The sequence below is a fragment of the Poecilia reticulata genome, chromosome 4 (assembly GCF_904066995.2).
Source record: "Poecilia reticulata chromosome 4, P_reticulata-male-v2, whole genome shotgun sequence".
Lineage (NCBI taxonomy): Eukaryota > Metazoa > Chordata > Actinopteri > Cyprinodontiformes > Poeciliidae > Poecilia > Poecilia reticulata.
Window position 1 is genome coordinate 28,835,172 of NC_088833.1, and position 17,190 is coordinate 28,852,361.

Here is a 17,190-nt window from a genome sequence, read left to right on the forward strand (position 1 = left end):
CCTCCACCCCCCCTGCTAGGAGATTCTGGGGATCATCTAAAATGAAACCATTTGACCAGATTTGTATGGAGCGGTGTGTGTGTGTCTGTGTGTGCGTGCGTGCGTGTGTGTGTGTAGTGGTGCCATGGAGCTATCATTAACCTCAGGGCTTTAGCGCTCCCTGCTCTCTCATTTCATGCTCGTGATCTAAGGGTGTGAATTAGCCATCGCCCCCGGCAACCCAACTTAGTTACCGGCTGGACAACATGAAAGCAACACACAGAGCTGCATAAAGAATCGTCTCCGAGCCCCCCCACCACCACCCGCCTCCACACCCTACATCCTCCTTACCTTCTGGGTGACGGAGGCCAGGATGCATATGAGGGGGTGGAGGGGGGGTACCAAGGCCCCCCAACTAGCATTAACCTCTGACCCTCTTTTGAACACCCACAGACATTACTACAAAATATGTAAGGAAACATAAACTTTTAGAATGATTTTTGTTCACTGTTCTATAATTACTGCATTCATTTAGCATAAATTTTGCCTCATGTCACCTGATTTTAGATGGACATGGCAATGTTATTGTCAGATAATATATTATCTTTAATAATAATTTGTCATCACAATCCCCTCTTTTGATTACAAGAACATATGTAATATTTTATATTGACATAAAATTTTATTTTATTCCCACAGTTCTTATGAATGGTTCCTTTGGTCTTTGTCTTGTCGAGCTTTTCTGTTTCTTGCTAGCTATGCTAGCTTGTGGAGCAAAGCAGTTTGATGAATTTGACTGGCAGCCAATCAGAAAATAAGCATCAGAAATAGTATATAAATCGATTATTTTAACTTGTCTTTTATTTTTTTAAATGATTGAAAAGAGAACAACTGAAATTATGATGAAAAAGTTCCAATAAAAGAATTTGAGATCAAATTTTTGTACTTTTTTTTCTTCTTCCCTGAAATTTTCTGAGGCTGAAAAATACCATAATAGGCAAATGTCCTTGATGATGAACAAACTTAATTAATTCAAACAAACTTGTCACATTTTCCCCATCTAGACAAAAAACAGCCTCAAAGCCACAAATGATGCATAGTTTCTGTAATTGTTTTTCTTTAGTCAGATCCTCTCCTAAAGAAGGGCTGCTTCCTTCCAATGCCATTCTGTTTGATTCTTGGTTAGATGAGAGTCCTATATCACAGTCCTATATGTGATGGAAACACAGCTGATAGTCCAGTGGATTCTGTTCCAGTGGGGACTAACGTTACAGCATTTGTTACTGTTAAAGTTGCTCCGGTTTGCTTTCACACTGCTGCGTCAAACAATCCAAACCAATTGAGAAACCTGTTCCCCTCCTTGCCTGTGGTGGCGCTGCACCAACAACCACAGAACAAAATGACATAAAAAAATCTCTGATGAAGACTCGGAGTGCAACTTCCTTCTTCAGGAAATGTAAACAGAGTTGGAGTAGCAACAAGCCGTTTCTTCCGCTAGGGCTAGAATTACGTGTTTGTTTTGCTTGCATTTACCCAGAATGCCCTGCATTGTAATCCACTTCCTTTTTTTTTTAGCGCTTTCCGGCCCGCTTGCATCCATACATGCTGAGATAAAAATTTTTAGGCAGACCAGAGTTAACGTTTATGGTCCGCATAAGAGTTCGATTAAGTATTCAGACTTTCCCAAACAAAACGGACTTTCTTATCAAACGAACTAAAGTTTGATTAAAACAGACTGAACAGGGTCGGCGTGAATGCATCTACTGCCGTTAAAAAACATTGAAGACTTGGAAAATGATAATCAAAAAGATCACATCACAATTCAATACTTTGAATGAATATTCTGCTGTATTTATGAGATCTTTTTTTTTTACTAGAGTTCTGAGCATCAGCCTAGGTGAAGGAGGGCAAGGTCAAGTGGTGTTCAATGTTCTGCCTCAAATATTATATAAAAAATCCAGTCATCACATTATAATCACAGTTCATGTCAGGTTTTCAACAGCATGAGTTGTACTCTTTATTCTTAAATAAGTCAAGTTTTTTTAACCCATTAACAGTGAAAAGACACATTGTATTTTTTAACGTTTTGTGTTTTGTGTCAAGGCTTTTTGTGGTTTACTTTACATCCTTTTTTTCATATTTCTTTTAATGATATTTTTTTACTTACGGCTGATGAAATCACATGTGAAATTAAAATATGACAACGGATGACAACAAAAAATACAGAAATACAGACTTTATAAAAAAGTAAGTTATTTTCAAAAGTTACTTTTAATCTCACAAATGAATCTAATTTATTCAGTGCGACTCCTTAAATTATAAATCTATTCCTATGCAGAAAACCCCTCTTTTTTATTTGTTGGGGGTCCTAATCATAAATGTATACATAAAAAAAACACAGAGACCTATGCAATAAAGAGCATATGTATTTCACTTAACCTGCGTGACCATAAAGCAGATGCAGCGGTATATTTTTGAGTCAGAGCTTTGGTGAAAGTATGGCTGCAGTCTAAATGGATTTGGTTTGTGTGCAGACTGTACCAGCTGATGGAATAACACAGTTTATTCAGGGATGAATGATTGAGCTTGATACTGTGTGTGAGAGCGAGAGAATGCATATGTATGTGTGTGTGTGTGTGTGCGTGCGTGCGCGTGTGTGCTTTTGCTGGAGTAATACTGACATCAGTGCAGATATGGCAGCAGACACCTGAATCAAGTCGCATGTCATTACGGGACCCAAATTCTTCACCAGTACCCATAACTCCTTGCTGAGACGCTCTGTCGCTGCAACAGGAAGCAGCAGTATCTGCTCGGGTTTGAGTTTTTCATTGGAATCTCACGCAGCGGTGAAACTAAAGGCTCTGTGCATCAGCAAGACAGTAGACGTGCAGGAAGTCTATAATTTAAAGGGGAAGTTGTGTTGTTTCTTTTAGAGTTAGTTCAGACAGGAGCTGATTGGTTATTACATCTTAAAAGATCCCTTTAAGGTTGGGGTGTGTGCAGACCCAAATGCCCAAAATGCTGCGCCCAGGGGCCATTTGTAAAGGTAGGGCCGATTTTGTGCGGCCCCCAACTGCACTGCAAATATGATACAAATGTGGCCCGAAGATGTAGGCGTTTCATTTGTAATAAGGTACAATTATTACCAGCATAAATTTCTCATAATGGACTTGTAAAACTCAGAAATTTTCTATAAAATTGTTGAACATTTCAACTTGGAATTTTTCATGAAATTAATCTTAAAGTGTGTGATTTTTGGTGAAAATTTACTAAAAAAATTTTTCTATCTACAATGGCCCTAATAAAAACATCCCTTTCTACAATAAATATCCATTTTAAAAAATTGCTTTTTATTTTGCTTTTCTTTTTGTCCATGACTACTTTTGAGTCATCAGTTTTTTTCCATTTGACAAAATGTTTTAACACCCGTCCTTTAAGGGATTTCCATCAACAGTCTGTGTTTTGTGTTTGTTTTGTTCTTAACTTTAAGTTAAAGCAGAAAAACAATATTAAAAATTCTCAGAAGTTTTCACAAACAGAATAAAAAGTTCATAAACCTCAAACAGTTTAAAGCATCTTTGTCCTCAGATATATCCAGTTCAGCTTGATCAGTGCAAATATTTCAGATTACCAACTAGAGGTAATCAGATGTAGTTCATTGTCATTAAAAACGGTGAAACAGCCCTTTAATGTACCACCCCTGAAGCACATTTCCTGTTCTTGCCTCTCACAGTGTCAACAAGTCAATCATACGTAGTTTGTCACTCAGTTTTTTTTCCTACTGGGTAAATAAAAGTTCCTCAACGCCTTTTTAACAAAAGTGTTGTGAGTCTTAGTCTGTCAAGCAGATTTTAGTCAACCTTATTACGTTGACTAAATACATATAAATGCTATACAAATAGCCAGGGGCAGATCTACTGGGGTGGCATGGGGTGGCAGTTGCCACCCCAAATGAGAGCCTTGCCACCCCTGTTGACACCCCACCTGGCGACTATGAATTCAATAAATAATTTGGGAAATCGGACATTAAGCGCACAAATCTCTTTTCTTCGACAACATTGAATGCAACACAACGTAACCTGACACCTACTGCTGAGTAGCGGGAAGTGCGAGAGAAGGACAGAGCAGAGCGCGAGGCAGCAGCATTGATGGCCTGGACATTATGTGACTTATCGTGCGCCACACATGCGCCATTGCTGTCCATTGAGTCAACATTATGGGTGGTCAGAAAATACCACAGTCACGCAAAGAATCTGAGAAATGGACGCAATATTTAGCGGTTAATTCAACCCTATGAATTAGATAACAAGAACTTCAGATTTAACAGGTGAGGAAAAAGTTTTAACTTAAAAAAACATTGAACAAGTGAGCAGTGGGTCAGGTATTCCAGCCTAACTGTTAGCGTTCTATTGATTTTGATAACCTTAACATGTGCTGCGCAGTTCGGTGTGTTTTGGTCCCGTTAGCACTAAAACAGGTCAACCCGCACACCAAGTCATCAGTAGAGCAGCTGTTTAAATTAGCTAATCAACCACCGCGGTAGTCGGGCAAAAAATTATTGATAATGACAATATAGACATCAAGCCTGACGGCATAATGCAACAGACTGAATGTTCTGTTTTGGTGTTTTTGCTTCTTTTTTGTGTGGGAAATGTTTGTTTTTTGGTGTTGATTCCCCTGATCGGTAATCTCTGCTCTATCTGCTTGGTGAGCTGTTGTCTGTCGGTTGCCATAGCCAACACACAGAGTGAGAAAAGGCGGAATAGAAGTGGTGTTTGGTTCTTCACCTGTTTATCAGCTTTATTGTACCTTTATTGTGGCGCACTGTCTGCAGCTGCTGCAATTCCTAAAAGTTAAACAAGCAACAAAAACTGAACTAATCATCAAACTACACAGCATATTTAAAATAAAACGACTGACCAATATAAGAGAAATTTGCCCCTTTTTGCATCTTGACAGAACTAACAGAAACAAAATTGTTTATAGATTTGTATCACGGAGAACTTATCAAACATCAGTTTCTCCTCTTTATTTTAAGTCGTATTTAATATATATCTGATAACAAATGATGGCGCTACGAATATTTTTGTGACAGATTTCTGCTCGTCCTGTATTGGAATAAAATGGTTTTTTGGACATAACTCAACGAATCACATAGTGACTAATAGGCACTGTCCAATCCAGTAATATATATCAATTAGCAGGAGTATGAAAGACATAAAAATAATTAACTATACTATATTAAGAAATTAAATTTAAACCTCAGTGCTACATGAATGCAAGTTAAAACATTTTGCAACAAATAAATCAAGTAAATTAAGTCCAATGTTAGGTCTGTGTAAACTAAATGTGAGAGTGAGACGTTCTATATATATATATATATATATATATATATATATATATATATATATATATATATACTGGCATATGCTGCCACCCCTGAAAAAATCCCTGCCACCGTCTTGCCACCCCATAAATATTTTTCTAGATTTCTAGATCCGCCCCTGCAAATAGCACATTTTCAGCAACAAAGCAATTCAAAGTGCAAATTCAAAGGAGGATTGACTTCCTTATTCTTGTACTTCAAAATAAGAGTCTCAACATAGACACAGGTTGTCAAAACACCAATAACTATCAGACATCACAGACAACATCACAGGCATTTTTGAACAAATTGGTCTAAAATGTTTGTATTTCGATACCACAGCAGAAAAGATGTTTGTCATAAATTGGATGCAACAACTGTAGAAAAACTAACCTGTAAATCCACCAAAGATTGGCGGGACACTCAGAAATAGAAAGTTCTGACCATATTCAAAGCCTGATCTTCTTTTTCTGCAAAACAGCAGAAACAGCAGTAACATCCAGTTGTTGATCACACGACTCGTGATGCAAAAAGTGTTTCCTAATTTCAATATGACAGAGAAAACACCTCATCCTAGTGCAGATGGTTGTTTCCATTGAGCACATTTATTTTCTTAATTCCAGATAGCACAAATATATGTTCAATAGAAACAAAGATACTGAAGTTATTTCAACCACAGATAAGAAATTAGGTTTCTGAATATTCTAGCCTCTTTTGTTATCTATTTGCTTAAACATAATAAGGTTCAATTTTGGTGGCAGTAAACTAATTTACCCCTCAGAATATTTAACAGGGTTTCCTGATTTACTCATATGACTGCAGGAACTACTGTTTTAGAAAAGAAGGGTGATGATGGCCAATAATGAGGGCATGTTTAACTAAAAGGATGACGTGAAATGAACACAATTCATCGTCTAACCTTATTTTAAAACAATGCTCATGTCTATCTTCATTTCTGTTTATTTTTTTGCGAGTAGTGGGATGATCTAAATCCTGCTGTTGTAAACTCGTGGATTTCCTGTCTTGTTTTTTTTTCTCTTCCAAACAGCGTGTTTATTTAGGCAGCGCCTGCGATGATGATCAGTCTTATCAGCAGAAAGGAGAGCAGTGGAGGAAACAGTCGGAGAATTAGCGGAGACGGATTCCTTCCCTATCATTAATAACAATCCTCCGTATTTTCTCCTTAGACTTTCAGATGTTTGCATAACATTTGTGTTTTTAATTGGCGAAGTTTGATTAAACCCAGCCCCTAGTGTTACACGGCATTAGGCGCTTGCCATATGTTTCGTCGCGAGCAGATACCCATTTCCATAATCACTCTTGCCTGTTTAAGGCGCCTGTCTGTTCGCCGCGCGGCTCTGATCGCATCTGCCTCAACTTAAAAAAAATAAAAAAAATAAAAAACAGTTCCCCCAGTTCATCGCTGTGACCTTTAATCTGCCACTTACAGAATGCTGCCATCTATCATGGTTGTCACTTTGAAATTCTAATCTCTTGTGAAAAGTCTTTACAAGTGCGGCTGGATTACTCTGCGATAATTAATCATATTCAAATGCATGAAAACAAATTTTGTTTACAAATTTACCATCACCTAAAATGAGGGAAACGAGGGGAGGGGTGCGCAGCCCCTGTGAGGGGCTAGGTGAGCTGTGCCATTTGCATAACATTCAGTTGAAACAAGCGAGCGGAGACTGATTTGTTTGGAGAGCCACTGAGAGGAACAGGGGGCATGTGTTGCTTGCGTTTTTCATTCAAATTACATTCGGATCGTAACATTTCCTGACACTTATGTTCCTCACAATGGGCCGTGTAAATATTAGAGCTAAACTCCCGTCAGTGGCTTTGCTCGTCGTGTGACTGGGCGGGTAGAAAAGAAACTCTGAAATGTTCCTCTGAAAGTTGGCAAACATAATCTCCTAAATAACAATTTAGGAGTCAGTTGTTTGGAGTTGGTTCAAACATAAGTTGTACTTTTCAAGCGAAGTGTAATTTTAAGGGTTGTGTAACGAGATCTTAAGCTGTTAACACAGAAGGATGCTTCTCGTCAAAGCGAGCTTAGCTATCAATGACAGTTGCTATCTGGATGTATTATTTTTAACCCCCACAATACGATGGTCCATCCATCCATTGATTTTCTATTGACACGTTGCATGTTATTGTTTAAATCTGGAAATTTTACGCATCTGCACAAAAATACTTCTTTTACTTGCCATCCATAGCTGCACTGTAGCAGTAGAACAATTACGTTAAGAAAACAAAACCTGGAGATGTCAGTATTATTCAGTCACTGCAGTGCGCCACAGCAGAGAGAAAAATAACACAGAAAAACCATTGGAGAACAACTTAAAACCATTCATATTCTGCCTTTTTCTCACTCTCTGTGGGCTACACTACACACAGACCTGTTGCCATAGAAACTGACAACAGGTCCACTAGTGTATCAGGATTCAACACCAAAAAATAAAAATAAAAATGAAAATAAATAAAGCACATCAGAATTTTCCAAATAAAGCACAGAACATTCAGTTGGTTTCGGTGTTATGTTTTCAGGTTTGTTGTTTATTTTGCGGTTATTAATAAGTGACCGTCTGAACACAGCTGTGGTTCAGTTGCTAATTTAAACAGCTCTACTGATGATCTGTGTGGGTTGCCTTTTTTTTTTTTTACTGAACCGATGCACACCGTATTCCGCAGTGCATCTACAAGTCAAGGTTGTCAAAGCCGCACACACACACACACACACACACACACACGCACACGCACACACAGAGGCATGATTGACAGCGCTAAGACCCTCCTCTTGGCTGTGATTGGTTGTTTCTAGATAGAACTGGAAGAAGGCAGAGGAGATTTTTTCACCAATTATCTGCCTCGCAGTATATTGTCAGAACCTAGCGACAGTTCTAACAAATATGCAAATATGGAGATTTTTTTTGTATAAAAGTTCAGTTACGTATTACAGCTTTAAGGGCAGTTAGACTACATTTAGCTGCAGATATATATTAGCAACATACATAGCTTGATTGTCTGACATTTTAAATATAATAACCTACCAAACGCTGTGTGCAAGCAGTCCTTTGTAACTGTCACATGGCACACACGACTGAAAAAAATGACAAACAAAGCAAGTTTTGGAATGGATACACCAAAGTGACATGGTAGTAATAGGATGACCTTCCTGTGGACTTTGCTGAAAAGCAGGGTCAATCCCAGGACACAACTGAGTTTTAAATAAGCGCTAGTGGTCATATAGGTGGCCAAAATCATGCCCGAATCTTTGTTGATGGCTACAAAAAGCACGCAGGCAAGGTGCAAAATTCCAAGGACGAGCTTTGACCTTGTGTTGATAACAGAAAAACTGCAATAAATTAGTAACCAACCTTTTTTTAGACTACTGAATCTGTTTGCATTATCTCTGCAACCTGGAAATAATAATAAATCATTAAAAGCTCATAATTAACATGAAATGATATCAATGAGTGGGTGTAATTGTCCAAGAAAATTCAATATAAAGCTTATTTATTTTCTCTGAGTTGCAACAGGGAGCTCTTGCAAAGGGGAGTCGCATTTAAAAAAGGAAAGAAAAAAAAAGAAAATCAAATTTTCCATACAACGGCAGAAGATTTATTATTTGTGCATGTAAAACAGCAGTGACAAAGTAGGCTGCCCTCCAAATGCAACAGGACTGATATCTTTGTTGGCTGTGTTCTGTGGATGCAACATAAGGGGATTTCTTTTAGCGGAAGCAAGTCCTGGCTGTGTTTTCTGTTTGAAAAAGACACATTCTTTCCAAAGAGGTAGAGGGAAAAAAAAAAACATTTCACTTTTCAATTACCCCCAGCTCCTTCACCTCTCCCACCCTCCCCAAGTCTAGTTTCCAAGGAGAGGAGGAAAAAAGAGAAAAGGGATGCTTTTGACTTGCGTTGCAGCCCCTCTCCTCCCCCCCTCCCTCCTTCTGCCCCTATCATCGTGGCCTCCACTTTTATGCATGAAACAGAGGCAGATTGAAAGCATTCAGCGGCCATTCAGACAATGAAGAAAGGAGATCCTCAGAGCTTTATTAGATATGAAGATCTACAATAAAAATCAATTTCTGGCCTCTTTATGCAGTTTAAATGACAAAGCCTCAACCCATTCAGCCATTGTGCACAGGAAAGTAATTCTGCTGCACTGGCCGAGACAAGAGCGGCGTATACTTTTTGACCCGCGATTGCAGATTCTAATACGATACAGACCTATGGAGATAATAGGAGGCACTTAATATCATCTGTTGAGAAGAAAAAAAAAGTTATCTCATATCTTTTGCCAGATAGATTGATGGAGGATGAGGTTTAAACTGTTTCATGGGCAGAATACTAAACAGGGCGAGATGGACGGCTGATGGTTTTTGCTTCTCTAATGTGGGATTTTGGGAACACTGAGTGAAAAGAATCCGCACCCTTATACACAATTTATCACATTACAGATACAAACGTCAAGAGAATGAAGATTGTTCTACAAATAAGATGGAGAAAAGTGCGGAGTGCAGTTTTGTTTAATTAGTTGAATGACCTTTTCATTCTGATTTTATTGATAGAAGTGTTTTGGGGTAAGTTTCATTCAGCTTGTACTAGGGGTGGGCAACATGTACTTAGAATTTTCTCACTATATTTCATGGTATTATTGTGATAACAATAAAAGTGACCATAAGAAACATTTATCTCGTCTTTTTTTAGGTAACTGTACGGCTGTGACTGCATGATGCAGCATTTATAGCACCACAAACACAAATACCGCTCTTGGAAAAGCATGCCTATTTGAAATAAGCTTTTTCAGGATGCAACTTTCTTAAGTCAACATGACTTATATCACTAAACCGCGTGCAAAGACTTCATTTATTCACACTTTTGAATCTACAGATATTTATTGTTTCTATCGTGGGGAAAAAAAAGCCATTTGTACAAACTAAGTAGTACAAATGGCATTTTACTCAAGTTTTTTTCACATTCACTGAACTTTGTATCATGGTAAATGTTGCCAGAATATGGGGTATACCAGATAGAGATTGAAAATTATACCCAGTCATCTTTGCAAAATACCTCGGTCTTATCACAACAGTTGGAGAGCATCTCTAAACAACAGTTTTCAAGTCGTTTTACAAATTATTTTAGAACTACACTTCAGATTGGCCAATCTAACACAGAAAGATGCTTTGGGCTAAGGCTGCACATTAACAGTTGTTGTCCTGCTGTAAGGCGAACATAGTGTGGTGAAAACCAGCCCCTTGTTCTACGCCTCATTTCGTACAGAGGGTCTGGACTCTCAGCTGTTAAACGATTGCCTTCTTGAGGCGTAGACTGCTGAAGTTTGAAGTTTTACTTGAATGCTAACGTTTGTCCGTGACATATGCAACGCACCAGTTCAACACTATGATGCTTACCGGAAATTGCCTGAACCGAAATGCACCCAATTTCACAACACGTCTATATATTGAGGTTGTCAAAGTCAAGCTAGCATAACTGACCTACTTCCCTTCATTTTTTAATTAAAACATTTTACTGAAGTGTGAGATGTGATACCTTTAGACCTTATTTTCTAGTTGCATTGTTGACAATTAGTAGCAAAGCACTACGTCTCTTTGTCTTTTATATATCACACATCCATTTAAGATGTAACTCATCATGTTGACAATTTCACACTTAAACCAGTGGTAGTCATTGTCAGCAAGCAGTTTTTTTTTAAGGATTTTGCGCGCATCACGTCACATTTCAATGTGTCTATAGTTTCCAGGATTATTTAGCGCCGTCCATCTTCCCATGTCACAGATGGAAGGGTGTTTTCACTCTGATGTCCTGTTAGTTTTGTACCACACAGGATTTAGTATGTAGGCCATGATCTCCTTGCCTCGTCTGTCAGATTAGGTGGAGAACCGTGTCTTGGTAGGTTTGTAGTTGTGCTTTCATCTTTCTATTTTCAGATGACGGATTGAACAGAGCTCTGTGAGCTGGTCAAACCTTGGAATGTTGTTTTAAACCCTTGCTATGCTTTGAGCCGTCTCCATAGCTTCCTCATGACTTGTATGCTGTGTTCATTGGTCTTAGTGATGACATTTGTTCCCACATGTTCTGTAACAGACCTCTAAGGCCTTCACAGATAGCTTCTGCTTCAGTTAATCTCACTTTATGTCGGTCTATCACATAAAATCCACCCAAAATATGTTGAAGTTTTTGGTTGTCATGACAGCAAATGTGGAAAATAAATAGGTAGGTAGGAGTACTTTTACAAGGATTGGCTTGAGAGTGTGCGAATGAAATTTTCCAACATCAAATATTTCCCCTTCCATTATTGTCTCTCTCTGTCTAAAGTTGTGAAATCTTCCTCTGTTTGGATGATGAGTTGTCGTGTTCCACCCTCCTGCCTGTGATCTAAGCTCAGTTGTCTCACTGTTTCCGGAAAACTCCTGCAATCGATGACACGCGACAGAGCAAACTCAGCAAGATAAATGATCCATGTTGCCGTAATGAAAAGGTCTCTCTTTTCTTGTCGTCGTGCTTTCATTCTGCTCTGACGGAGGGTTCTGGGGGGTGGGGGGAAACGCGGATGAATTGGAAGTGCGCGCCGTACCTCCAAGGGCAGGGAGATAAATATTGTGCCACACTTCTCCTCCGCCGTGTCACGCCGAGTCTTCCTTACCAGGCAAAAAAAAGCAATTGTTTCACTGCGGGGGCCTCGACTGCAAGACATGTGCTCTTTCAAATTAAACCTTCAAGGTCCCAAAGTCATTTATTTGTGTCAAAGTGGACGCTGAGAGGAATTCTGAGAAACAACAATAAATTCACTGTGGATGTAAGAAATCACAATAAATTCTCAGCCTCTTAGCAGCGAGTGCTGTTTGCTCGTGGAGCAGAATAATATCCAGACGCAGCTCTCCATTCTTGGCCTTAACATGTGGAACTAATCTCCTCCAAAAGGACTACTATTTGGCGTCTTTGTTGTTTGTTTTTTTGTTTGTTTTTTTTCTTTAAGTTTAGCCTTCCCCAAGTGTCAGATACACTAACACGCATCCACAGGGGAGAAGCCATTGATTATGAGTAGCCTCCTCCAGCTTCTTTACCAAGAGGGGCCGAATGGATCCTGATTCACTGATAGCGCAGAAGCCTCCTTGAGTGCTTTGCAAAGTGTGGACCTTGAGAAGAACGGCTTTGCCAAAAATCCTCTTGTGGCGCCCTGAGAGCGCGGCGCAGTGCTCGGTGAAAACAAAGATGTTATAAGCTAGCTTAGCTATTATCGCCTCCTCGCACTACATCTCCCTAGACACCGCATTCAAATCAATCCCTATTTATTTGCTTTCTTATTTATTTATTAACACATTTTTCTCCCCCCTATTCCGCAGCAAAATAACGCTAAAAGGATTATATGTGGAATGACTGCAACAATTAGCAATGCTCTCGCTCGCCTGTTTAATTCAGTCAGACTGAGCGACATTTTTTTTTTTGAGTCCTTGCAGAACCATTAGCATACAGTAGTTTTAGGACAAAGGGACAAAAGACGGAACTGACAAGAGGGCAGAAAAGAAGGCGTCAGACTTTCTGGGTTAATGTGTGGGTGAAATAAACAAATGTCAGAAGTTAAAAGAATTCAATTTCAACAGGCGCATCAGAGACTATACTTACTGTATGTACAGTAATTGTTTTTGTATTTAACAGAGGCAGTATTAAGTGTTTTCCAGGCACATAGTACCAATTTATGGCACAATCAAGTGACGGTTAATTTCAGGTTTTGGCCAAATGCTACATATATCAAACATGACTTAAAAGAAACTTTGTAATGTAACACTGTGAAATTGAGCCTCTGTCCCTTTAAAAGCGTCTGTTCTTCCTGTAACTCTGCCTTCAGGAAGTCATCATAACATGGCTCTTCTACTAACCCTTTAGAAATATTTTTACCAGCGCTGCGCTTAGCAGCAGCTTCTATAATGAGCTCGGCTGATGCGCAGTGCCACCATATATTTGCTAATTGCTGCTGGCTAGTCTGAAGTATCTGAGAGGTCCAGGTAAAGAACAGTAGCTACGTTTCCATTCCATATAATTAAAGTAAAAAAAGCTTAATGAAGATATGACAATAAAAATCTATATATATATATATATATATATTACATTTTTAATAACGTTTTGGCCCTAGGATGAGGTCAATTTTTTCCGCCATATTGAAATTGGTTTATTGCACAAAACTGAGATGGAAACAGTTTTTTTGTATCACGAGTCACATGATCAACAACATTATGTTGCCACTGGCACAAACCACAGACAAGACGACAGGAAGTAGTAGGAAGATGATGGCACTGCATGTATTTTAATGACTTGAATGAACTTAGTCACACATGACTTTAATTGTGTTTCTTATTTAATGGAAACGCCGCATTTGCAAAATTGTGGGTTTTTGACATTAAAGGAATATTGACAGTTTTCACGCATTCCTAGCAGACAACCAGCTAATGAGATATATTTGCTAATTCATAATTTTACAGTACAAAACATAAATCTTTATTTGGGGATAGTTGTGTTTGCTCACTGGTCAGGGTCTGGACTCATGTGGTTGAGACTCGCAAGGATTTTCATATTAAGTAAACAAGCTGTAAGAATTTTGATCTTTACTGACTTTTTCTTTGTAGCACACTGCTATTCTTATGACCATACCTGAATACGCACCACAGTTGAATGATAAAACTGCAGATAACGCGACCCTGGGTTAAGATCTATGAAACATTGTTGCTTCGAATTGGTATGTGAGGATAGATCTCATCGTTCCTGCCATCTTGATTGGAAACGAGGTTAATTTGATTTCCTTAAGATCAACAAACCGCCCCCTTAAAGGAAAAAAAAAATAAGAGAAGAAAAACACTGAGGGAAAATTAATCATGGTGCGTCGCACGGATTTTTAGACACTTGTTTAAATGAACCAATGAATCCGGTTGTTATCGTGAACAAAGACCGTGATCCTGCTATCAGACTCTTCATTCATGTCTTCTCAATGCCTGAAAGACAAAGTGGGTAGCACAACAAATTCATTTTGAGCAGTGCTAAAACATGATCGGCATCTGTATAGGCGTGGGGTCTTTTTTGCCAACTTTAATTATATTCATGACACAGTGCACTGCATACAAATGACCTTGGTTCTTTTTCAGTGCATAAATCCTGAAACTTAAAGTGTTACTATTGCAGCCTTTAATTTTTAAAGCATAATGCATGTTATTGCATTACAGGTGTCAAACCAAACAGAGCTTTGCTGGGTTCAACAGAGAGGGTGACAAAAACATCCTGCTACCCATTACCTGATCATCAATAGTGTGAGTGTCTCTGTTAAAGGAGGAGTTTTAGCTGTTTGGTTGCTTTGGACCACACAGGTCAGAATATAATGACAGAATGCCAAAGTAGAACAACTTAGACAACGCTATCCAAAGAAGTTTATTAAAGGTGGCGGTTGATCTGGGAAGTGTTATGAGGGCATTTTTAAAGGGGCAGTAGTATGTAAAATCAACGTTTTTGAGCTTTACATCATAACATTATAATGTTATTCTCTCTTCAAAAACAGCCAGTGTTGCCTTGAGTCTTTCATGAATGTTTGAGAAATCTTTTGTGCTTCCGTGGCAACCATTCAGCTGTACAAAACGCCAGGGTGGACCTAGCTCCGCCTTTAAGGACAAAGCTTCTCCTGCAGTTTCCAAGTCTCCAAGCTTCTGCCTCATTAATCAGCTCTGCCCCGTGACTCCACCAATCAACTCCTTCAGACTAGCCAGCAGCAATTAGCAAACACCTGGTGGACCTATGCATCTGCTGAGCTCATTATAGGAGCTACTTTTCAGTGCAATGCTGGTTCCTAAAAGGTTCATAGAGGAGCCATATGATGACTTGGCAGAGTTTCAGAAAGAGCAGGAGTTTTAAAGAGACAGAGACCCAATTTCAAGGCGTTAATTTTCTTTTAAGTCTTATTTGATACATACAGCATTTTATAACTGAGGGTAACATAGATGCTTGTTTGTGCTATAAAATGAGACTATATGGCTGGAAAAAGCATAATACTGTCCCTTTCTACAACTTGAAATTCATCATACAGTACAATTTAAAGAAGTCGCCAAACATAATATCCAAGCAAAATTACCCTAAGGTCAGATTGCAATCAGAAATAAAATCCCCCAATTTGAACAAAAAATTAACATGGGCACAATTTCAGTTTCTGCTAACCTTGGATTGAACTTTGGACAGATGAGACCTAGTAAGAACGTTTGGCAATACAACACATCATAGTGTTTAGAGCAAACCAAACACACAAGACCGCACTGCATGAAGGCTGATGATTTGGGTTTGGTTTTCCGCTGTAGGACCTGAAGCACATTTTACCCTAGAATGTGACACCAGCAAATCTACAGAATGATGGATGCAGAAAAGTATCAACATCAGGGTTTCCCCCAGAAAACTTGCTAAGCTAAACTTGCTAGTAAAGCATGGCGGGCCGCCAGGCCTATAATACACTGGGGGAAACCCTGAACATGTTTCAAAGATCAGTCAGATCTTTGAAACATGGCCATTGGCACCCATTACAGCAGTCTGGCAGAATATATACAGTGGGCACAAGACACAGAGTTTAAATAGGGTGAAGATTGTAAGCTCAATGTACAGGCGTCAAGCACAAACCAAACATAAGATGGGTTTTTCTATTAGTTTGTAAGCTGAAGTTATTAAGCCCTTTTTGGTAGGTCAAGGAAAAATTTCAGAAACTACATAAAACTGACATCATCAATAGGTTTTGCTCTGTTTGTATTTTGCTCTTCAGTTTCTGTTAATGTCTGCTTGTCTTAGTTTTTTTTTTTTAATCATTGATTTAGTTTTGCTCAAATGTGTTCACTTACTTTCATGTCTTCCATATTAACATTCCTTCAGTGTTGCTCAGAAATCGAGCCTCACACGTTTGGTTCTGATTCCTTTCAATTACTATTCTGTCGCCATTCCTTTCAGATCATGGCTCTTTTTCGTTAAATTTGCCCTTCTTGCTTTTCATTTCATTCTGTTGTAAAGATCATGTTAGGTTTTTTTCTTTCCTTTGGAGTTTCTTTACCTCTGCTGCGTTAGTTAATAACTAACTTTGTGATTTTGTCCTTCAGGTGCGGTTTTCACTCCTCCTTTTATGACACTCGATAACACAAAAAACACACACAGACCTACCTGCGCTGGCCATCAACACCTTGTGGAGTAAATACAGAGTACAAGAAAAGAAATAAAGGTCAAGATCTCTGATAAAATGTGTGGGTACCCTGTCATGGTCCGCGATACATCTAGAAAAATATCTGGAAAACCTGACTTCAGTATCTTCACATGCTGGAACAAATTGGTATCACCACTCCTGGAGTAGTAAATGAAGATAAGATTTTGACTTTTTTTCTAAGAGTAGTATGCGCTTTGTTGTGACCAAGCTAAATTAATGGCTGACTGAGCATCGTCCAAGAGTAAGTATTTGATATTTTAAGGTAGAAGATTATATAAAATTACACTCTCTGCTTTTTCTAAGGTTCTAAAGCATAATGGATAGAGTTTTTACCAGGTTCTAAAAGTATTTGGATCTAACCTCAAGTGTCTAAAACCACACATCACAGATTCCACATCATTAGGCATCGATGTAGCCAAAATTGAAATATTTGTAGATAACTCAAGTAAGCCTACATAAATTGGCAAAATACATAGAAATATAGAATCCAGCACAAGCCCAAACACTAATCATTGACCATAATGTCTGTAACAAACACACACACATCATCCCCTGGCCTCACCTCAGCATGTTCACTAGGGGACTGCTGTGGTTTTGTTTTTCACCAT

The 17,190-nt window shown here is 38.7% G+C and overlaps 1 long non-coding RNA gene across 2 annotated transcripts in view; it reads left to right on the forward strand.

Annotated features, from left to right (window-relative positions):
* The window catches only part of LOC103463966 (uncharacterized), a 119,930-nt gene extending 103,311 nt beyond the window's left edge, over window positions 1-16,619 (forward strand). For both annotated transcript variants that reach the window (XR_014087361.1, XR_533562.2), the window contains exon 4: window positions 16,482-16,619. This is a non-coding gene — a long non-coding RNA (uncharacterized LOC103463966). The remainder of the gene's footprint in view (window positions 1-16,481) is intronic.
* Window positions 16,620-17,190: the final 571 nt, after the last annotated feature.